This window comes from Notamacropus eugenii, chromosome 1, assembly GCF_028372415.1.
Source record: "Notamacropus eugenii isolate mMacEug1 chromosome 1, mMacEug1.pri_v2, whole genome shotgun sequence".
Classification (NCBI taxonomy): Eukaryota; Metazoa; Chordata; class Mammalia; order Diprotodontia; family Macropodidae; genus Notamacropus; species Notamacropus eugenii.
In genome coordinates this window covers 466,159,346-466,182,971 of record NC_092872.1, presented here as the reverse complement: position 1 = coordinate 466,182,971, position 23,626 = coordinate 466,159,346, and the positions used below count along the sequence as shown (strand labels likewise).

The 23,626-nt window shown below is 38.2% G+C and overlaps 1 long non-coding RNA gene across 5 annotated transcripts in view; it reads right to left on the bottom strand.

Moving 5' to 3' along the window:
- The window catches only part of LOC140519312 (uncharacterized), a 170,966-nt gene that overhangs the window by 136,083 nt on the left and 11,257 nt on the right, over nucleotides 1-23,626 (bottom strand). For 4 of the 5 annotated variants that reach the window (XR_011972169.1, XR_011972168.1, XR_011972167.1 and 1 more), the window contains exon 2: nucleotides 21,886-21,973. The exons of the other annotated variant lie outside the window; for it this stretch is intronic. This is a non-coding gene — a long non-coding RNA (uncharacterized lncRNA). The remainder of the gene's footprint in view (nucleotides 1-21,885; nucleotides 21,974-23,626) is intronic. 5 annotated transcript variants of the gene reach the window in all.

The following is a 23,626-nucleotide window of genomic DNA, read 5'->3' as shown; positions in this document are numbered from 1 at the left end:
TACATTTCGTCAACAGAATTTACTTACTGCTCGCAGATATTTATGTAAAAAGCTCGGCCGGTGGAGAGTGCCGCGATATTGCCAATTTCAGCGATACTTTTTGCATTTAGTAAGATAAAAGAAGAAACTCCCTTGGTGGTTGATGATGGCAGCTGCTTAAACTGCTGTCAACTAGCTGGAAGTAACGGTGATTTATCTTCTTCGGATTGTGCAGTACAGCATCCATGAACTTTCCTGAGTTGTGCATTAAAAACTGACAGGCAGTCAGGATTCCTGGAGACTTACTTCCATGCTCAGGGCTCCAGGCTGGGAGGCTCACTTGCAGACTTCTAGGAGGAGACCCTGGTTCTAGGGGATGAGGCTCTGGAGTCAGATTCTGGAGAATCCTGAAAACTGGGGTATAAATCTGGCTGGAAAATAACCCGTGTCTAAGGCATATTTATATAAACACTTTCATGTTTACAGGGATCTTCTCTTACAATAACCCTCCAAAGCAAGGAGTGAGAGGATTGTCATCAGAAGAGCAAGATGACTTGCCTACAGTTACACAGCTGTTCAGTATTGGAGCTGGGACCAGAACTAGATAGATAGATAGATAGATAGATAGATAGATAGATAGATAGATAGATAGATAGATAGATGGAAAAATATCTTTTATATTTTTATATATTTATATATTTTTATATCATAACCACTTAATAAGTAGTTATAATATACTGGGCACTGTGTTGAGTGCACTATTGGAAATTCCTTCATTTGGGCTAAATATTGCTCTATTTAAAAAACCCAAAACATTGAATGTTCATGACTTAACTGGAAAATATATAATATTATATATCATATAATATTATTATATTATATAGAAATATAAAAATATAGAAATCCTAGGATATTAGAGCTTAGAAAAGAGCAATGCCCTATTTCATCCAACTGACCTGATACAGAACTGAAATCAGAGAAGAATTTGTAAAATAGAATATATATATATAAAATGTATATGTACATGTGTGTGTGTGTGTGTATACACACACACATTCAAATACAGAATCAAGACAAATACTAATTACTAAGGGGAAAGCAAAGCAAGAAAACAATCCACTATGGATTCTGGGTCATATGACCAAGAAGATGGCAATTTCCACTGTCTCCATGATCTAGAATACCAGAATCTAAAAGAAGGTAAAAAAAATCATGAACTAATGCCTACCTTGAGTTCACTCAGCATCCCTCCTCTACCATCCACCATACTATAAGAATTGAGGCTAAACTAAATGACCCAAAGACCTGACCCACACAGGTTTGCAACAAAATCCAACGCTACCTTCCAGTCCTCCCACGTTCTTTTCAGTGCCATGGAGATCTGGCCTCCAGGATGCAGAAGTGTTCTGGATCTTCAGTGGCCAGTGTCACATCAGGGTTCTGTGCTACAAAAGATTTCTCTAGGATACTGGAGGAAAAGGGTCAAAATGGGTTTGAAATAGAACTCAGCTTCATATCTCACTCCCATCCTTTCTTCCAAAGGCTCAGATATCCAAATTCCAACCCATATCATCCTTAGATGCAGCGGCCCCTGTATATCAGTGTGTTGAACTGCCAGGCCAGAGAACTGAAGAGAGGGAAAAGGGAATGGGAAAGGAAGGGTGGGTAGGGGCAGGGTACAGTTTACAGGACTCCATTAAACCTCAGTGAAAGAGTTCAGCATCTTCCTGGGGCAAAGACCTAGTCTAGTGAACTATGAATTAATTGTTCAGCATGTAGAGAGGCTGAGAGACTTTGAGATCCAGCCACCAGGGAAGCTACCATCAGATGAGAAGGAGTCAGAAAATGAGTAATAGGGCAAAAGAAAAGAGGAAAATCCGAAATTACCAAAAATTTCAGGAAGAAGAAAGCTCAAGAACTTTGAATATAAGCAGATAAATCAATAAGGAAAACATTAACAGCAGGAGGAAATACAGTCTTCAGATCTAGTACATTAGTTCAGCATCTGTGATGGAAAATGATCCAACACTTATTGAAACAGAAGACCCTGTGGAATTTGAGAATAACATAGAAACACAAAATGATATTGCTGATCATTTTTAAATAGAAAAAAATTGCAAGAGCAGAATTTATGCCCTGAACAGCAAAAATATTCAGCAGAATAGAGAAACTTGAATCTGCAATGACAAGTCTCACCAAAGAAACAAAAGAGAGAACAATTGGGAATGCAAATACACAGAAGTGAAGGACAATTGAGAAGACTAGAAGGAAAAACAATAACATCAAAAGAAAACAAGTTCTCCATCCAAACAAAGCATATTCATCTCAGAGACAAGATGTATAGAGACAACTTAAGGATTATATGTTTCCTATAAGAACATGTCAAGTCAAAAAACCCAAACACCATAATGCAAGAAATAATGCAAGAAAAAGAATTTGTGAACACAGAAAATGAAAAATCTATCAAAAGAATAAAAATATCATCTCCAGAAAAAAAGCCTAAGATTGTAAATTCCAAGATGTATAACAGTCAAATTTAATAATTCAATTCAGAAACAAGCTCTGGAAAGGACCAAGAGAAAGAAATGCCTTCAAATACAAAGGCAGAGAAATTTAAACAAGTGAAGACTCTTTTGTATCCACCAGAAAATGCAGGAGGGAATGGAATAATGTGTTCCAAAGAGCAATGAAGCTCAGAATGCAACCCAGAGTGATTTACCCTGCAAATCTGAAATTAGCCACAAATGAAAAAAAAAATGTTCACTAACAAAGAAGCTTTTGAAATATTCTTAGAAAGAAAAACAGACCTGAAGAGATTATGTGCTTTTTTGAATACCCCAAGATGATAGGAATATAAGAGAGGTGAATGAATACAGCAGCCAAGGAGAGCAGTAGAACAGCATGACATCAGAGAGATCTGTAAGAGATTCGTTACTAAACGTGCACAAGGAAAAAGAGGTGAAGGCAGAAGGTGGATGCCTTGGCAGACAGACAAGCCTGGGGCATTATGGACCGGCAGTACCTGTTGACAACCTGCCTACAGGCAAATCAGTGTGTGTGTGTGTGTGTGTGTGTGTGTGTGTGTGTGTGTGTGTGTGTGTGTGTGTGTGTGTGTGTGTTGGAGGATGCATGAAAAGGAGGAAAGGAGCAGAGGCATAGAGGGGACTGTGTGGTGTATGCAGCTCAAATCAAGGTCTTGCAATAACAGTAAGGTGACCCTTGTGGTGTCTCAGGAAGAGCCTGCAGAGAAGTGAGTTAATGAGGAAGAGGGAAGGACTGAAAAGGGAAGGTGAGTTAAGAAAGAAGCTTCACTTTAGAATGCTGCTATGGGCAAAGAGCGATGTCTGTGAAAGGACATGGGGACCTTGTGCTGGGTGTTGTTTGGGGTATTTGGTGCTTGAAAAGACCATTTCTCCTCTTTTAGAAGAGGAGTTGGAATACTTGGGGACACCTGGAATCCAGGGGATTGGGAGTGCATGAACCCAGGGAGGAGATTTTGAGACAAGTGAGGAAAGGTCAACTACTGGGGGAGGGTGTAATGGACTCCATAATCAGGGATGCACTGGGTAGCATGGCCCTTCCATGGGGCATCTTCCTCTCTGTCACTTGCAGGAATTTGGTATTGTTCTGGTATTAAGACACAATGAAAAAGGGGAATCCCATGGGGCAAACTCTACAAGGCAATGGTAGAAACTTCTTATAGGAGAGAGCGCAGAATGGGTTCCTTGGAATGGATACCCTAAGGAAGCCATCAGTAAGGAGAAAGCCCTCATATACAATGAAGTATTTACAGCAGAACTTTTTGTGATAGCAAAGAATTAGAAACAAAGTAAATGCCCATTGATTGGGGATGGCTAAATAAATTGTATGTGTACATAATAGAATATTATTACTCTTCTGCAAGATTTAATGTATGTGATGGAGACAGAGAAGCACAGAAAGTTCTACATGAACTGGTACAGACTGAAGTAAGTAAAGCCGTGAAAATAGTATATAATGCACAGTAACTACAATGAGACAAAAGCAACACACAAAAAAAATCAATAAATGTAAGAAAATCATAAAGACCAAGCCTGATTCAAATGAAGAGATATAAGAGGATACATCTATCCCACCCTTTGTGGAGGTGGGAGGTACATGGGTGTTACACATATTTTTGGACTTTTCAAAAAAACTTATTTAATGTATTGATCAGTTGAGCTTATTTTTTCTTTTTTTTAAAATTTTGTCTTTTAAAAATATTATTTGTTATATGGAATGACTCTCTGAGGGGTCAGGGAGGGATACTGGGGACAACTACAATGATATAAAAAATATAAGACATCCATAAATGTTTTTTAAAGAAACTATTGAGATCAATTTTGCCACCTGGTACATTCACAGCAAGCTTTTAAAGAGGGTAAAGCTGTATAAGAGGAAGAATAAAAGCAGTGGGTGGCTGGGGGATCTAATCTCTTCATTGTTTTTCTCTTTTGCTTTCCTTGCAGACAGTTGAGTCTGATTCCCTCTGGCCCTGGAGACAACAAAAGAGAAATTGAGTCCTGAAGGCAACAAGGCCTCCAGGTAGAGAGAATATGCTTCCCTAAATGGGAGATTATTGATCCATCCTCAGGGATTTATTGGGCATCTCTACTCCAACTTGATGTTAAACATGGAAGTTCAGGGGTGTGGGAAAGGATCTGGTTTATGCTCTATAATCACATCCCACTTGGATAATCCCAGCTTCTTAGAGTCAGAGGGAACATACCAGTAGGTTTTTAAAGCACCCTCAAGAAGACTCTAAACATTCTCTCTGTCATCTACTTTCAATTTTTTGGCCAAGTTGAGCTTTCAGCAAACTTCTCTCTTACTTCTAACTCTCTCCTGTCCAATCAAACAATTTATATGAAGCGTTTTCAAAACGTTAAATTACAACACAAATGACAATAATTATTATCATCATTATTTCGTTACTATTACCACCATTATTACTATTACTACTAGTACTGCTACTACTACCACCACTACTACTACCGCTACTGCTACTGCTACTGCTACTGCTACTACTACTACTGCTGCTGCTGCTACGACTACTACTACTACCTGGCCTACCCCCAGAAAAAAAAATCAAAGCAAACATTTTCTATGCAAACTAAATTTCTTTGATTGATTTAAACAATTTCAGAAGATTAGAGTTTGAAAAAAAGGAAAGGGACAATATGTTACAATAGAAATTAGACCAAAATTTCCCAGATTCGTTTTCTCACAGCTTTCCCTGCTCACCACTCAAAAACTAGAGGGATGACCTCGTTCATACAGTAGCTGAGGAATTAAGCCATTATCTAACCCGCAGCTTTGGCCTTTGTTCATGAGGCATCTTTCTGTTCTCTCTAGGGTCTGCCTGATATGTAGACCCAACAGCCAAATAGGTGACGTGTCCAAAGCCACTTAGCTAATTCATCCTAGCATTGCTACCAAGTGGCTATATATGAGCTTAGGTATGTCCTTTCCCCTCTTTGGGCCTTACCTCTCTCTCCAAAACAAAGAAGTTGGACTAGATGATCTCTAAGGACCCTTCCAACTCAAAAAAAAAAAAAAAGATCCAAATTGTAAGCTCCCTCTCAGGTAAGCCTGTGATATTGTTTTTCAAGCTATGGGACAGCTAGGTAGTGCAGTGGATAGAGCACCAGTGCAGGAGTCAGGAGGACCTGAGTTCAAATCTCACTAGCTGTGTGACCTTGGGCAAGTCAACCCTAATTGCCTCATCCTGGGTCATCTCCAGTCATCCTGATGAACATCTGGTCACTGGATTCAGGTGACTCTGGAGGAGAAGTGAGGTTGGTGACCTGCACAACCCTCCCTTACTCAAAACAAAGTCAAGTGCAAATCATGTCATTATTTCTCTGATGGCATAGTCTTCTTTGGCAACGAAGGATGAACACACATATTCTAAGACAGCTCCTAGTTGAAAACTTCTATGTTCTAAGATCTCTCCAGCTCTAACATTCCACGTCCTATGCTTCTTCTCATCTTAATATTCTACAATTATGTGGTCTGATCTGAAGAGTGCTACTGAAATGACTGCACATGCCAAAATAGCTCCCCCCGTACTAATTCGGACTGCTTGGTACTGGTTAAAAAATACAGAAGTACACAAGCAGAACAGACTAGATAAGGAAGAATAAAAAATAAATGGACTTTTTGATAAACCTGAAAACAAATTATTTAGAGAACTCCCTATTTGACAAAAACCATAGGAAGACAAGAAAACATTTTGATAGAAATTAGGTTTAAACCAACAACTGTTTGGTTTACTGTGATGGTCTCAAAATGGACATGTTAACTCAACCATAAAAAAAAAAAATAGAGAGAACAAGGTGGGGTACCTTTCACAGTAGTCACAAAACATAAAATAAATCATTTCAATTATGTGGAATTAAGAAGCTTTTGCATCTACAATAGTGAGGTAGCATTTGCATTACTCTTTAAAGTTTGCAGAGTGCATTACATATGTTATGTCATTTGATACTTACAACAACCCTGTGAGGTATGGGCTGTTATTCCCATTTTGTAGTTGAAAAGACTGAGGTAGACAATAGGTTAAATGACGTGGTCAGGGTTACACAGCTAGTAAGTGTTTGAGAAAGAGTTTGAACCGAATTCTTCCTGATTCCAAGTCCTGTGTTCTATGCACATCACCATGGAACTGTCTTAATTGGTTAAAAAAAAAATCATTGCAGCTTGAACAAGAAGGGAAGGCATCAGTTGGGAAAATATTCCTTGTATCAGATATTTCTGATAGGTATCTGATATCCAATATATATAAGAAATATAAATATAAGCCAAAAAATATTCTACTATGGATAAATAATTAGAGAATAGATATAAACTCAACAAAAGAAATAAAAATTAACTCAGATTTCAGATAACACCCAGAAAAATGGTAAATTGCAAAAGATGGGAAGTCATAATTGGAGAGACTTCAGAAAGAGAGACACACTGATACATTGTTGATGGAGTTGTATATTAGACCAAACTGCTTGAAAGGCAATTTGAAATGTTTTTAAAAAGTGATTAAAAATATCCATTAGCTTTGAACCAGATATTTCACTGTTGCATATACATCCCATAGATGACAAAAACAGAAATAAGAGTTTCATATACACCAAAATATTTTTGGCAGCACTTTTCCTGATAACAAAAAATTGGAAACAAAGTAAATGCCTACTGATTGGGGAACAGTTGAATAAATTATGGTACATGATGGTAATGTAATATTAGTGTGCCATAAGAAATTATTGAGAACTCAGAATTCAGAGAAGAAGGAAAAGACCAGGAAAACAATATATAATGACTATTATTAAAACATAATGGAAAAACAACCAAAGAGAAGGAAGGAAGAAATGGAAGGAGGAATGAAGGAAAGAAGAAAGGAAGGGAGGGAGGGAGGGAGGAAGGAAGAAAAAAGAAGGAAGCAAAGAAAACGAAGGAAGGAGGAGAGGGAAGAAGAGAGGGAGGGAGAGAGGGAGAAAGAAAGGAAGGAAAGGAGAGAAAGGAGGGAGGGAGGAGAACTAGACAACTGAACAGTTGTAATGATCAATCATGTCCCTTAAGAAAAGGTGAGGAAGTCATTTCCCTTTCACTAGAGAAGTGAGGGCCTATATGAATGGGACATTATAAAGGATATCAAATTTTGGTGATGAGTTTGGTTAGTTTTGTTGAACTTAAATTTCTGAAGACAAATTCAAATTCAGCCTCAGACACTTACTAACTGTGTGATCCTGAGCAAGTCACTTGACCTCTGTCTGCCTCAGCTTCCTTATCTGTAAAATGGGGATAATGACTACACCTACTTGTGAGGTTGTGAGGATTAAGTAAGATAATATTTGTAAAGCACTTTGTAAGCCTTAAAATACTTTTTAAATGCTAGATGGTATTGTTGTTATTAACCCAGATCCCTAGCCCAGGTTTTTGTCCATTGAAGTTATTCTGTTACTTGAAGGCTCAGCTTAGGACCCATCTCTTCCATGAACTCTCTTTAACTTTCCAGAAAATAAGAGCAATCTCTTCCTCCTCAGATTTGTCATAGCACCTTACCCAGGCATCTCCTTTCCTATATTTCATTCATCTTTCACCATAGTTATTTGTACATGTCCATCTCCACTATGAGATCATAATGGTATGGAGAGTAGGGACTCACACTCAGTAGCATCTGCCTTTGTATCCCTACAGCTAAACTTGGACCCTTAAACACATTAGGGGATTAATTAATATTCATGAATCAGAGTCTGCATCAATGTGTCTTTCAACGGTGAGCTCTTAGAGGGAAGATATGGCTTTCTTCTTCACCCACTTAGCTGGGCACAGATGTACCAAGAAAACACTTTAAGAATACTTAGTGTATGCTTTTGAATGACACCTTCAGCTTAGATAGCTGAGAGACATAATTTGGCTCTAAGCTAGTGAAAATATACACTTGATGTATATGTAGTAAGCAATATCATCTACCAAAAATATTCTTCAGAGGATTCTCCTACAAAAAAAATAAAAACATGCTCAGAATGTCAAAGGGCAAAGCTACATTTTCCAAGTGGAGATGGTTATTTGCAATTCATTATCAGAAGTAACAGTTGAGATGGAGCTCTTTTTTTTTTTTTTAACATATGTAAGTCTCTGGGAAGTAGGATCAGAAAGCAACCAATGTTAAAGCTGACCCCTACTCCCCCACTAAGAGTATTACTCACAAGAAACACCTACATTTGGCTTGGGGCTTTGTGGAGGCTGGGGGTGCCATATCTGCAAGGCTTAGGAAATTGTGGAGGCAGAGGGTGGGCCCTGGGGAGGGAGGTCTCTATTTTATACACAATGAAACTTTGAAAAAAGAACTGTGAAAGCTGTCCTATGGCACACACTATAGAGGGAAACACAACTTTGATTTGGTGGGGGGAGGGAGATAAACGCACACAGGATGAATGTACATGACCAGCCCCAGTGAATTAAGTCTACTCTGACATTACTGTATTGGAGATTACCTAATGGTTCAATCCTTTATTTATTCATTCAATGAGTATTCATTAAATGTTCTATTGTACAGATCACCATATTAGGAATTTCAGAAGATACAAAGCGGAACTAACACACAGGTCTTGCCATAATGAAGAATTATAGGATAGATAATAGATGCACATAAAAATATGAAAAAGTAGAATTTGATAAGTACATAAGGACACTATAAAGTACTATGAGATCAGAGGAAGATTCATAAGAGAGGTGGCATTTGAACCAGGCAGTCTCATTCTTAATGCTGCTTTTGTTAAAACAAAAGACCTGCCTTTAAGGAGAATGCATCCACAAATCATGCCTGAATTTCATAGGAAAAATAAACTCAAGGTCAAGGGCAAAATTAATCTTAGGCATTGTCTACCAGGCCTATTCAAATTTACCTTCTCTATTCCCTCAGGACTTGGTTAGATGATTCAGAAGCTAACTAAAGGTTAATGGCTGATAATTGGGTAGCATCATCCTTCCCAGAGATAACTGCATTTTCACCCAGGATCCCTACAAACATAAAATTTTAACCCATAAGATTGAATCCTCCAGTGGTGGGAATTTCCAGAAACATGATAGATAAAAAAAAAATCCATGAGATACGTGGAACTTCTGGGTTCTCCTTATAAAAATCCTGACTCTGACACTAACTACTATGAGATCTTGAAAAAATCACTTCTTTCTCTGAGCCTCAGTTTCCTTTTTCTGTAAAAGAATCTAAACTTTGTAGTCTCCAAGGTCTCTTCTATTTTTGAACACTCTATGGATATATGGTTCAGTCCTTTGAGCTGCCTTATCCCATTCTTGACAGGCCTTGGCAGTAGTTAACATTGGTTACAGGTTACAGATGAGAAAAGATGGAGAACGGAGTTAGAAATACACCCAAGGGCATGAAGGTATATGTACAGCTATCCCCAAAGTCACTAAACAAGAATTCCTATGACACTACATTGGCATCCATGAGGTTGACCTTTCATCATCATCATCAAAGTATTTCAATAGATACATGATCTCATCAGTGTGTGTTCAGCCTCTTCCATCCATGCAGACTGGAGCTCACCCACACCTTCTTGTTCTGCATATCCTCCCATTAAACTCTTTCAAGAGTCTCCCCACTGTACTAGCAATCATTCTATATGTCTTTTAATATATAATGGATTCCAGCGCAGTGCTAGTATTCATCTGTTATGTCTTGCACTGGCTACATGATCATTCCACCTCTCCTGTCTCTTGGAATCCCTGAGTTTCCGCAATACTCAGTTCAAATCCCACCATCTGCAGGAGGACTTTCCCAGTGTCCCTACCTACTAGAGCCATTCTTTCTAAGGTTGCCTTGTATCTATTTTCTTTGTCATTTTTGTTCAGCTGTTTCAGTCATATCTGACTCTTTGTGACCTCATTTGGGCTTTTCTTGGCAAAGATACTGGAGTGGTTTGCCATTTCCTTTTCCAGCTCATTTGACAGATGAGGAAACTGAGGCAAACAGGGTGAAGTGACTTGTTTTCTTGGAAAAGACACTGGAGTAATCTGCCATTTCCTTCTCCAACTCATTTTACAGATGAGGAAACTGAGGCAAACAGGGTTAAATGACCTGCTCAGTCACACAGCTTGTAATTGTCTGAGAAGAGATTTGAACTCAGGTCTTCCTGACTCCAGACCCAATGCTCTATCCACTGAGCCACCGAGTTGTTCCCTTTTTGTCTTAAATGTACCTATTTATTTACATGCCATCTCCTCTATTAGAATGTAAGCTTTTTGAAGTGAGGGATTGTTTTTGTCTTTCATTGACTCCTTAGAACTTAGTATAGTATCAGGCAAATAGAAAACATTCATTGATTGATTACTTACTTGAACAGTATTTTTTTTTAATTCACACAAGTCATTATTGGTAATAGGCTATAGCCTACTTACACATGCCATGTATCTTTCCAAAAGACATAATAAAAATATTTTTATTACATTATTACATATATTATATTACAAAAATAACAAAAATAATCCAGACCAAAGAAATTATCACATATCTAAAATTAGAAGTCTAAGAATGATAGGACTGGCAGAGACCCTGAAGAATATCTAGTCCAGGGTTCTTAACCTTAACGTCAAAAAATTTTTTTTCGATAACTTTGTTCAAATGAATTAATTTCCTTTGTCATCCTGTATATTTTATTTTGTGCACTTAAAACATTCTGAGAAGTTTAATCAAGTTGTCAAAATGGCCCCTGACAAAAAAAATTAGAACCCCTGATCTAATTCAACCCCTCATTTTACAGCTGGAGAAACAGAAAGGATAAAGGATTTGCCTATGGTCACACAATTAGTTAACTAGTGGCAGAACCAGGTCTCCTTATTCATAGTTCAGTGTATTTTCCATTGTGTTCCACTGTGTTCCATGTGTTGTACTACTCTGCCTCTCTGACAATGCTGAGTCAGATAGACTTAAATGTGACATGTGATTCAAAGTCCCCTGAGACTCTCAGCTCACACTGACTGGGTCTGAGTCCAGTAGCTCACCTGCTCTCCCCCAAAAGGTTATCTTTTCTCTTTGACCCATTGGATAAAGGAACAAGGTGGGGGTGGGACAAGAAAGGGTCTGTCTTCTCAAAATCAAAGAGAGAAAGATAAATACAGGGATGACGGAGAGATAGAGACATACTTCATGTTATTCATTGTTTCCCCCATTAGACAGTGAGTTCTGCAAAAGGCCAAGAATAAGAACTGTATTTTTACCTTTCTCTTTAGCCTCAGCAGTTAGCACGTAGTAGGCATTTAATACATGCTAGTTGATTTGACACAGAGAGATGCGCAGCCACACAGAAAAAAGACAGAGGAATGGAAAGAGAGACAGAGAGAAGAAAACACCTTTGTCTTTTATGGTGAGGAATTCACAGCTCATGCTACAATGAGGTAACAGACCACTTTCACTCTCCTGAATTTGACAGATCCTGTCAGCCCAATCCCTCTATCCAATGTTGATAAACAAGGAACTATATCACCCAGCATCAAGTGTTATATTATTAATTACTAAATAAATGTTTGTCTATTGGCAAAAACAACAACAAAAAGTCTGTCTTCCTAAGTCTCAGGTAGCCCATCATCAAAGTTTCCTCTGACTTCTCAGCAAGGCATCATTTGGTAACCCCACAGTTCATAGTAAAGTATCCCTCAGATTTCTCCTTCATGAAAGCTCATGCCCTGGCATCTCTTCAAATTGTTTGGGGAACTCATCCAGTTGATCAAGAACTCTCTCAAAAAACATTCCTTACCTCAAAGTGACTGTGATCAGAGCAAACGCTTGAAAATGTGCAAAAAATTCATTTCCAAAAGATCTGGAAGTTTTAGTGGACAGCAAGCTCACTTGTATGATATGGCAATCAAAAAAGCAAATGGGATCTTGAGTTCCATTATCCAAGCAGAGTATCTACAACAAGGACGGTAATCATTCTCCATCCATAGGACCTCATCTAGACTATTGTTTTTCTGTTCTAGATATCACATTTGACAAGCAGGAAGGTTTGTGCCAAACTAGAGTTTGTGCCAGAATAGGCAGTTGAAGGAAGTAAGAACATTCAGCCCAGAGAAGAAAAGATTTAGGAAGGGATATGCTAATTGTCTTCAAACATTTGAAACTGTCAGGTGAGAGAGGTAAGGGGAAAGGGGAAAAGATCAGACTTGTTTTTCGTTCCAAAGAGAAAAACTACAGTCAACAGAGGAAACTTGCAGAAAGACAGACTTAGATTTATTACAAGGGAAAATGTAACCATTGGAGGTATCGAAAAGTAGAATGGATTGTCACCATTGGGTTCTCCAGTACTAATGGCTTTCCAGCACACACTGAATGACTACTTTTCAGGTTGTTGTAGAAGGCTTTCCTATTAAGTTGCTAGAAGTCTAGAGGACCTCCAATATCCTGAAATTTTATGATCCTAAGAACAGTTCAACTTCACTAACTCAAATAAATCCAGGATGTCAAATTAATGATTCACCCAAATTGGAAATTTACTGTTAGAAGAAATGCAATTAATTGTATTAGGGAGAAGGGGGACAACCATTATGTAGTATCGACTATGTGCTAGGCACTATGCTAAGCATTCATTCCAATTATTATCTCATTTGATGCTCACAATAACTGGCAAGGCAGGTATTAGTAATTGTCTGAGGCCAGATTTGAATTCAAGTCTTTGGGACTCCAGGCCCAGCTCTCTATCAACTATGGCCACTATTTGCCTCTAATAATTTCATTTATTTTTTGAATACTAGAAGCATATATGCACTGGAATGTAGGATTTTTTTTAATTCCAAACAACTTCTAGTTGTAATTACCAGAGCCAAAATTAGGAATTTTTAAATCCTGGAGCAAAACTAGTTGGAGCTGGGGGAAATGCTGGTTCAGGGAATAGCTGTATCACAAGTACAATCGTGCCAGGCGAGGGAAAAACTTGTCACCCAATCCCTGACTCTGAAGGGTTTGGAGGCAGCAAAGGTGGGTCCAAGGAGAGGGGTGCCATGATTGATAGAAACCCTAGGACTTTGGGACTGGGGGTAGGGGAGTGCCAGTATATGCCAGCATGGTGACATGAACTATGAGGTGAGGTACAAGAACAGTCGTCATCATGGGAAGGAAGTGCATGCCCTTAGGAAGGAAGCATACACCCTTGGACACTGGCACCCTGGGACAAAGCCCCATTCACCTCATACTAGCTATGGTTCAATCAATTATTTAACATTTACAGAAAAGCAAAATAATTTCAGATAGTCTGTTTATATAAGTATCTCTTAATCATTGACTCCCTGAGGAAATACTTTAGGTAGATCTCAAGATGTCCAAGGGAATATTTTCAAGGACCTACAAAAAGTCTGGTTTTCAAGGAGACAAGGGCACCATTGACTACATAGTCAGATAATGTACACTCCCTCATACACATTTCCCCCTCCCTCCACAATTACTGAGGTCAAGTTTTTATCAATCATATTATCAATTGCTTGTACTACTTTTGGATTCAGGTTAAATATTCTCATGTCAGTGGGATCTTACATGCTAGATTCTCATTGAAATCTAATGACTTTTATCTTCAAAGGACCCATATGGCACTCGGAGTATCCACCCTGCTGTTTTAATTACAGTACTTCATACATTTCACATTCTAAAGATAAACACAGGCACAGTATCGTGGTTAGATTTTTTTCAGAGGGTATATTATTAAAGGAACAGTTCAAGGGGATGATTTCTCTTCACCATTTTATGAAACACTATCCATTTCTTTTCAAAGCTAGTCCAAGATGTTTCTTTTTCTTTCTGATAACTCTCAGCCTATGGTGTGTAAGGACCTAAGGATAGGGTCCAAAGCACCTACAGTGTTGAGGTCCCTTTGTTATATTGTCTGGAGCCTTAGATTTTCAGTCAGTTTGAATCTCAGCTCTCCTCATTACTGCCTGTATCACTTTTATCAAGTCCTTTGCCTTCCCTGGGTCTCATCTGTAAGATAAGGAGGTTGGACTATTTTATGCCTGAGATCATTCCTTGCTCTGAATCATGTTATCCTGAGTACAAGATAAGACAAAGTACACTGATGTACAAGGGATATAACTAGAGTAAAATGTAGAGTATTCAATTAGCCAATCCTCAAAATTACACTCTAAGGTTAGTATATCAAGTTTGTAGTGTTATTCCCATTTTATAGGTAGAAAAAACTAAGACACAGGAGTGATGAAATTTGCTCAATTTGCTCATCAAACTAGCAACAGAGTCAGAACTGGATCCAGCTCTCCTGAACCCTAAGACTGTCTCTTTCTTCACCCTGCTCCACATATTTTTATGGCAGTTCATCACATCTGGGATAGGTACAGCTGCATCTGTGTAAAAGTTTACAGGGTACAGAGTGTTCATGTATGATGAAAAGAGCACCAAACCAGAAGTCAGATGACTCAGTTGGTGTCCCAACTCTGCGATTTCTGGGCTATAACTTATCTTGGCAAAGTCATTTGCACTCTATTCACCTCAGTTTCATCACCTGCAACATTGGTCTAAGAATAATTGTACCACCTATTTTGGAGTTGTGAGGTAAGAATTTTGTGCTATGCCATTGGAAAATTTCAAAATTATTTACCTTTCCTCATGCTCTTTGAAGAGATTTGGGTATATCTTTTTTTGTCAAATTTGTTACCTGAAATGCCCTCTCCTTTCCTTTTCTACTACCCAATAATAACCGTCTTTCAGAGCCAAGCTCAAGTCTACAATATTCACAAGACCCTCCCTGTCCTCTCACCTGCATTGATCTCTTCCATTTCCAAAGAGCAATCAGTTTGCATCATACCACTAAGAATCTGATCACAAAGTCTTGAGTTTGCTCTCATGTTACCATTCTGCTACCCACCCTCTATATGGGAAATCCCTGAAGGGAAGAGATCATTCCTTATAATGACTATTCTCCTCTATGTGCCTTAACAAAACAAAACATACTTAGTACAGGGACAGTCAATATGCACCAATGGGAATAGATTGGTACATTATAAAGACTGATCAATTTGGAGCCAACCTGGGTACAGTCCTAACTAATGCTTATTACTTACATAACTGCTCTGTATGACCTTGAGAAGTGACTTCCCTCATGGCCTCAGTTTCCTCTTCTGTCTCCACTCCCATCCATAGTCTGTTAAATGGCACTGAAGGACATCTTACAGTCACAATGACTGGATCCACTACAGACTGATACTACTCAAGTGAACCTGGAGACACAGTGAGTAAGGGCAGACAGAAACCTGGTCTCAGAGTCAAGAAAATGTCAGTGTGAGCCCTGCCTCTGACACACACAAACTATATGGCTCTGGGCAAGTCTTACTCTCTCCATTACCCCCAAGAAACTCTCTAAGACTTTGAGTTGTAGTACAGTAGCAGATATAGATAGGTAGAGAGAATTTCCTCATCAGTCATTTCCTATACCTGAGAGATCATAGGCCCAGTCAAAAAATATCTCAAGAGGACCCTCACTGCTCTTTGCCAAATCCTTTATTCTTACATAATTCTTATAACCTTGAATCAATTCCTTATATATTTTGGAAATGAGCCTTTTGTCAGAGAAATTTGCTGCAAATGTTTTCCCAGTTAATTGCTTCTCTTCTAATCTGAGCTTCATTGGATTAATCTGTGCCAAAATTTGCAATTTTATGTAATCAAAACTGTCCATTTCATCTTCTGTGATCCTTTGCATCTTTTATTTGCTCATGAACTCTTCCCTTATCCATAGATCTGAAAGGTAATTGCTTTCTTGCCCTTCTAATTTGTTTATGACATAACTTTTTATATTTAGGTCATGTGTCCATTTGGGGTTTATATTCCTATATAGTGGGAGGTGCTGGACTATACCTAACTTCTGCCAGACTGCTATTTGGTTCTCGAAGCAGATTTTTTTGTTAACTAGTGAGTGCTTAGAATCTTATGAGCTAGGGCCTTTGGGTTGTTGAACACAAGGCTACTAGGTTGTTTGCTTCAGTGTGGTTTATGTACTTAATCTGTTCTACTGATCATCACTTTTTTACTCTATTTTTTTAACCATTATGTATTCGTTTTGATCATTACTGACTTTGTAGCATAGTTTAAGATCTGATTCTGCTAGGTTCCCTTCCCTCCCACTTTAAAAAAAATTCCCTTGAGATTCTTAATCATACTATTTTTTCTCTAACTAGAAAGTACAGTTATCCCTTCTACATCACAACTTTCCCCATTGCTGTTTCAATATACTATGGGTCAACATAAAAAAATTAAATGACAATTTTGGGGGAGTTCTGTGGAAGCCATAGAGGATGTGCAAAGGCCAGCAGATGACACAGAGCCTATGACTAAATGCTTAACCTAAATTTTAAAATAAGGTACTGTAAACACCACATAAAAGAAAAATAAAAAATTCAGTCTTCACTGATATGAAGGGAGGATCAAAAAATTTTACATTGATTTTTCAGATTATGTGAGTGCTATCCCCCTAATCCCTGTGATATAGGGATACACACACACACACACTATAATCTTTTAGTAGTTTGGTATAGCATTGAATAAATTAATTTATTTAGGCAGCATTGTTATCTTTATTATATTCGCTCAGCCAACCATGTGATTGTATTTATATAGTTCTTGTATGCATCTTGGTAGACAGAGGTTCAAGTATTTTACACATTCTGAAGTTATTTTAAATGAAATTTCTCTTTCTACCTCTTTGTCTTAGATTTTATTGGTAATATACAGAAACACTAATGATTTTGTATAAATTTAGTTTATATCCTACAACTTTTCTGAGTTTACTCATAATTTCAATTAATTTTGGTTGACTCTCTAGGGTTCTCTGAGTGCACCATTATATCATCTTCTTTGCCTATGCTTATTTCTTAAATTTCTTTCTTGTCCATATAGCTATAGCTAGGATTTCTAGCACTATATCAAATTATAGTAGTGACAATGGTCATCTTTGATATACCCTTGATTTTACTGAAAAAGAATCCCTATTCCATATAATGCTAGATCTTGGTTTTAGATATATACTAGAGTTACCATGCTAAGAAAAGGTCCATTTGTACCTATATATTCTAGCACTTTTTAAAAAATAGAAATGAGCATTAAAATTTCTTTTGAAAAACTTTTTCTCCACTATTGATACAATCATATGATTAATGATGATCAATTATGTTCATAATTTTCCTAATATTAAACCAACATTGAATTTCTGATATATATCCAACCTGGTCACAGTATATAATCATTCTGAGATATTTCTATAGCCTTCTTGATAAAAATCTTGTTTAAAATTTTTGCATTAGGGGTGCAATTTTTGCATTAGCGATTTTGATCTATAATTTTCTTTTTCTTTTAACTCTCCTAATACCTGTGTCATAGAAGGAATTTGGTAAGATCCCTTCTTTTACTATTATTGAAGTTTGTGTAATATTGGAATTAATTGTGCTTTGAATGTTTGACAGAATTCACTTGTAAATCCATCACTGTAAATCCATCCTCCTAGGTTTTGTTTTGTTTTTTTTTTCTTTCCCGAAATTTTATTTATAAATTAATTTTTAAAACCTCTATTTTTAGACTTTTTCTATTTCTTTTTCTGAGATTGGGTTGTTTAAATTCTCTTGTTCTCTAAATTTCATATTTAAAAATATTCAATTATTTTATATAAGATTTTGGTTTTATTTGTATGTGATATAGGAAATCGTTTGGAACATCATATTCCATATTCTTTGCTCTTTATGGTGGTAGATGCCAAATCTTGTGTGATTCTGGCTATGATTCCTCAGTTCTTAAGAACTATTTCTTTCTAACTGCCTTCACTATTTTTTCTTTGATTTGAAAGTCCTGGAAGTTTTCATTTTAGGGTTTCTTCCAGGAAGTGACCAATAGATTTTTTTGTATGTTTGTTTTTATTTCACCTGCCTATTCTAATATATCTGGGCAGTTTTATTTCATTTCTCAAAATATGGCATCAAGCTTTGGTTTTTTTTTCTATTATGCCTTTCAGGCAGTTCAATGATCCTTCTCTTTGATTTATCTTCCAGGTCAGTTTTTTTTATGAAATACTTTAAATTTTTTTTTATTTTTCAACCTTTTCACTTTGTTTTCATGTTTCTTGATGTCTCATGATGGAATCATTAACATCTTCTCTTCAGTAAGTTCCAGTTTTCAGTGAGTCTGTTACTTGATTAGGGTTTTGTACCTCCTGTGTTAAGCTGCTAGTTCTCTTTCAAGGTCTACTCCTTCTTCAAAAGAAACTCACATTTCTTTTCCAATCCTTTCTTCCAACACTCATTTCATTTATAATATAATTTTTAACTCTTTAAAAAAACTCGTGTTTAATTTCTTTTAGTAATTCTAACTGATCTTGTCAACAAATGATGTTTTACTTTGGGAAATCACTTGTAAATTTTTTGGAGTTATTCTCATTTTCTGAGTACATGTTTGGGCATCCAAATAGGTCTTTATGTTCATTCATGCATCATTGCTTCCCAGATTGGGACCTTGTGTTAGAGATAGGCTCTTCTTACTTCTATTGGGATTGTTGTGGCTACATGTGGTTCCAGACTATCATCTTTGCAATTTTGCTTCTGAAGTCAGAGTGACATAGCTGTGACCTGGTCCTATCTTAGGGATCTTCTCCAAGATTAATTCTCCTAGATTAGAGTGATAGTACCATGGCTCTTGTGCTGGGCAGCTGAGTCTTAGATTCTTCCTCCAGAGACAGAGTGACAATTCTGTTGTCCTGTTCTTTATCCAAGGACTGTATGAAGTCCAAATCCCCTTCCTGAAGTCCCAGTGACAATTCTACAATCTTTTTGTGTCCAGTGGTTTGATTGTACTATTTTTGGTCAACCTCTGTCGCGTAATTCCTGCCCTGGTCACTGTGGATAGATTTTTTTTTTATCTTGAAATGGAAAGATAACCTACTGTAGTTTTTCCTGATATTTCTCATTACTACTCAGTTTGAAGTCATTCCTAGAGTCGCTGTTGGGGGAGTTGGGCTACAGTGCCTCATCCCATTCTGCCATCTTAGCTGGTGTCTCTGAAACATCTTTATTTCTGTGCAGGCACCATTAGCCTTTCAATCACCCACATTCCCTGCTTTGGAATCATCCTCAACTTTTCCCTTTCCCTCACCCTTCACATCCAATTAGTTGCCATTATTAAGCCTTATCTCTGGGTCATAAATTTGGAGCTCACAGGGAGCTCTGAGACTATCTATCCCTCAAATGATGAACTGAAACCTGGAGAAGTTAAATGATTTAGCCAAGGCCACACAGGTAGTAAATAACAGAATTGGGATTCGAACTCAGGGTCACTGACTACAAGTCCAGCACTCTTTCCACTATAAAATATTTCTTCTCTTATTGATTCTGTTTCCACAATACTTTATACATACATCACCTTCTCTCTGCTCACATGGCAACCATCCTAGTTCATTTAACCAGAGAATTAATACTAAATTCATTAGTATTTGCTATGTGACAGGCACTTTGACAGGCAGGTAATAGAGTTATAAAGGGAAGGGAGGGTAGGAAAAGGGGAAGGAAATAAGCCTTTTTATAGCACCTGCTATGTGCCAGGCATTGTGCTAGGTGATAGGGTTACAAAGGGAAGGATAGAAGGGGAAGAGGAGAGTATGGAATAAGCATTTGTAGTACCCACATGTGTAAGGCACAGTGCTAAGTGCTTTTTACACATATTACAAAGATAAAAAATGAACCACTGCTCTCAAGGTGCTGATGGTCAAAAATTAGTTATTGAATTAAAATACTCACTGTCAGAAAAAGAAGGAAAGAGGCTTTAGAAGTCATTTAGTCTATTGTTCTCATTTTACTACCATTTAATGGGGAGTATTGTAGTTGGCTAAAGCATACAGTAGCTAGAGTGCTGAGCCTGGAGTCAGAAGGACCTGAGTTCAAAACTGCCCTCAGAGACCCTGGACAAGTTGTTTAATCCGTTCACCTCATTTTCCTCATCTATAAAACAAAGATGATAATAGCAGCTCTCTCCTTCTGTTATTGCGAAGATAAAATGAGATGATATTTGTAAAATGCTTTGCAAACCTTAACACACTATAAAAATGCTAGCTATAATTATTATCATTATTACCAATGAGAAGTTGAGTCCCCATCTGACCAAATGGCTTGATTAGTGTCACATGGCTACTTAGCATCTCCCAAACCAATCAGTGAATGATCTTTCCACTACACTAAATGGTAACCATAAACAATAATATTTACAATTGATCCTGGAGCAGGAATGCCCTCTGCAACACTGACCATTCCTCTCCCCAATACAATTTGCAGAGCACTTTTCACCAACAGAGAATCTTCTCAACTATTATCTGTTGACCCTCACAACATCAGGTATTAATTCCGTGATCCAGATAAAGTTATCAAAAGGGAAATTGAGGAGTTGAGGACTTTTTTCTGAGGAAACAGTTTGTAGTTGCAAAGTAGACCTGACAAGGCCTGCTTCTCAGGCTTATGCTCTTGCTAGGCATTCTTCCACAAAAGACGAACAAGTCAGAGAAAGGAAAACCTCCTTCCCCAAGCCCGGAGGATACTAAGGTAGAGTTCAGTCATGTCTGACTCTTTGTGACCCTATTTGAGGTTTTCTTGGCAAAAATACTAGCATGCTTTGCTATATCCTTCTCCACCTCATTTTAACGGATGAGGAAACTGAGTCAAATAGGGTTAAGTGACCTGCCCAAGGTCACACAGCTAGTAAGTTTCTGAGGCCAGATTTGAACTTAGGTCTTCCTGACTTCAGTCCTGGATCTCCATCCACTGTATCACCTCGCTGCCCATTCAGAGGACATTGTACACATACAGCATCAACACCACCAGCAAAGCTATGCAGCCCACAGACCTCTGTTGTGTCTTAATACTTATATATAATACCAGAGACAAAACCTCACCCATTCACCTAAGCATCGATTTAGAGCTGGTAGGGAAGGATCTTAGACAATGACTCCATCTTCTTCATTTTTCTCAGGAAAAAATCTAAAGCCAGGTCATTTACCAGGGTCCCACAAGCACTAAGAGACCAAGTCCGAATTTGAATGCAGGTTCTCTCATTCCAAATCTCTTTTCTATCCAAGAAATAGCATAGGCTTATATTTTGAACCCAGTAAATTGCTACACTGGACCTAGAATCTTTTTCTTTTCCCTTTACCCTCTCCTTCCTACACCCCCTTTTCTCTCCCCCCACCATATGCTGCCCCACTCCTCGGCCTGATAGCACTGATAGATCCAGGATGATTCCTGAAACGCTAAAGAATTGTTTTATTTTTAGCCACTCATTTGCCAACAAGACAGTCTGGTTGGATAGAAATGAAATTCTATAATTATACAAAAGCCTGGGTCACTGACCTCTGGATTGCAATATCTTGTCTCTTTTGTCCTTCCCTTCCACTGCCTCGCCCGTGGGACGAAATTGCATCGGTTTCTTTGGTCGCCCCTAGAATGAGGTGGTATTGGAAACTAGTGAGGCGTGGCACACGGAGGTGTTCATAGCTTTGCAATAATTTACCCATTTTCATTTTGTTTGATTTCATTAACACCTGGGTCTCTGGGGAGCCCACTGGGGGTGGGGAGGGAGGATATTTCAGCTGTAACCTAATGATTAGCACTTCCACGTCTGGCGAGTCCGGAAGAGTGCCAAATGTCATGATTGTTTGCCTCCTGTTTTCCTGGGCCAAGCAGCTGGATCTGGGTGCGCACCTGTCTTTCCTGGCCTAGTTCAAAGCCTGTTTCCTCAATGGACTTTTCCCCAGCTACCCGGCTTCAGTGATCTTTCCTGCTCAGGATTTCTAAAGCACTTAAAATGCTCTTAGAATCATAGATTTAAACCTGGAAAGGAGTTTGAGAGACCATCAAGTTCAATCCCCTCTTTTTACAGATGAGGAAACTGAGTCCCAGAGTGGGGAAATAAATTGTCCAAAGTCACAAATAGCCGGGGCAAGATTTGAGCTCCCGTACCCTGACTCTAAATCCAGCCCACCCACCTTGCGCCCTACCCCATTCTCTTTCTCTACAGATACTTTGCATTCTTTTAACTGTTTTTCAGTCTTCTAGAAAGAAACCTGGTGGGGCCATTGGCTAATGCGCATCCCCAGCTATGGCTTCCATTTGTACAATGAAAGGGTTCAACTGTATGGGCTCTGAGGTCCCTCCTAGCTCTAGAGCAATTTCCCAGTGATCCAGACATGCCTTAAAGCAGCAGTTGCTCCCAGACTTTTTGGTCCCTTGGACTTTACCATCTTAAAAATGATTGGGGACACCTGAAAGAGCTTTTATTTATGTGGGTTATATCTATTGCTATTTGCTGTATCAGAAATTAAAATATTTTCATATTATTATTAAAATACATTTGACTTCAAGCAATCAGAAGACCTGAATTCAAATCCAGACTCCTCTACTTGCTACCCAGGTAAACTTAGGCCAATCACTTTCTGTCCCTGGGCCTCAATTTTCTCAACTGTTACATGATTTAAAATTGTCTTCAACTTTTGTTTCTAGTTTTTTTATATACCCTTGGTTATGATGAAGTTGTTTTTCAGTTGTGACTGAATTTTTGTTGGGGTTTTCTTGACAAAGATACTGGAGTGGTTTGCCATTTCCTTCTCCAGCTCATTTACAGATGAGGAAATGGGCAAACAGGATTAAGTGACTTGCCCAGGGTCACACAGCTAGTAAGTGTCTGAGAATGGATTTGAACTCAGGTCTTCCTGACTCCAGGTCCAGAGCTCTACCCACTGTACCACCTTGTTGCATCACTTAAATATGTACATGTTGATTTCTCTGAGAGAACATAAGCTCTGTGAGGGCAAGGACTCTTTAATTTTTTTCTTTGTATCTGCAGTACCTAGCACAGTGCCTGGTATACAGTAGAGGCTAAATAAGTAATTGCTGATTGATTGATAAAATGAAGAGGCTGGATTTAATGACCTCTGATGTGCTTTCAGCTATAAATCCTATAAAACTCAAGTCTCAGATTAGGAGACAAGGGGACTGCTCTCAAGAAGAGACCAGCTGATCTTAGGGTCGATGATGGAGGGAGGATGGAGGGAGCAAAAGAGACTTCAGCAGAAAACCCTGTTGGGTGCCCTGC